This window comes from Gymnoscopelus microlampas (genome assembly GCF_963454915.1).
Source record: "Gymnoscopelus microlampas genome assembly, chromosome: 16".
In the NCBI taxonomy this organism is placed as follows: domain Eukaryota; kingdom Metazoa; phylum Chordata; class Actinopteri; order Myctophiformes; family Myctophidae; genus Gymnoscopelus; species Gymnoscopelus microlampas.
In genome coordinates, this window is record NC_139953.1 from 45,105,226 (window position 1) to 45,106,459 (window position 1,234).

A 1,234-nucleotide genomic window follows, 5' to 3' on the forward strand; every position below is an offset into this window, starting at 1 on the left:
CTAACCAGCACCATATAAGGTTTATCTACTGTAATGATCTAATCCGGAGGGAGGCGATCCCATATTTGGTGTGTCGGATGGAGCCAAAATTGGATAAATACTGCTGTATATCTCTGTTCTGGGGGGGTTTGGTAGAGAAGCTTGTGTGAGGTGTCACTTGTTTGTCGCTTTTACCGGGCGACGGACATAGCCTTGTGCGGAGCTCCCCCCCGTTTTAGCTCTCTCTGATTAGTTTCTTTTGGCGGCCACACTGCAACGAGGTTGCAGGGAGCGATAGTGGATTCTGCTGTATTCGACTGGGACCTTGGCATTGCCCATAATCTGGTTGAATAAACAGAGAATTTTGTCAGCTCCTAGCATTACCGATTGCTTGGTCGCCTAATCTTAGGTAGCCTTATTGCATGGGAAATGATAGATTATTTCCAGATCTAGTCTGGGGATGTGTTTGTCAATGACCGTGTAATTTGCAGGAATTGAGGATTATTATCCAGATTTAACATTCAAACAAGAATTCTTGGCATTGCCCGTATCTTGGTTGAATTAAGTTGAATTTGGGGATATTTTTCTGCCTGTGCCAGGCACCTTAGATTTAGGAAATGAGGAGATAGAGTTTAGGGGTCTGTTGTCTGTATTATCAGAAATTCTGCCTTTTCATACATATATTTGTATTTTTGCTAAAAGCCTGTAGCTTGCGTGTTAAATAAAAACCCTTTTCTATGAGAGAAGTTTTAAGAGGATTTCTTCATACGAGCCGTTTGATCTTATCAGCGGACACTTGGGTGAGTGAGAAAATATGCAACAGATGTTACTATAAATAGAAATAGGCATTTTAGAGTGTGTTCTCAGTGCAGAGAGGTTAATAGTTTCACAGCTACATTTGGTCTGAAGACTTATCGGCGCGGGGCACACGCTATCTGGGGTGTAACGGCACTGCTACACTTATTGGGTTTAAATTCATAGGGTTTATAGGTTTTGCTGAAACTATCGAGGGTAGTAGAAATTAGGAGTGTTTTAATTTCTTCTATTTTCGTCAGGCCATTACAAAATGCAACAGGAACATGCAGTGAATTGACGCTCTGCGGTTTAGGCCCTGTGTCTACTGTTTTTTTTTCTCTGCTGAAAACGCCAAGGCGCTCGTCTGAAAGCACTACCAGGAGCCCGTGTTAAAACCATTTTAGCTTACGTCAGGCAGGGAAAAGTGTAAGCGCAAGGTCAATGGCCAGTTCAACACCAA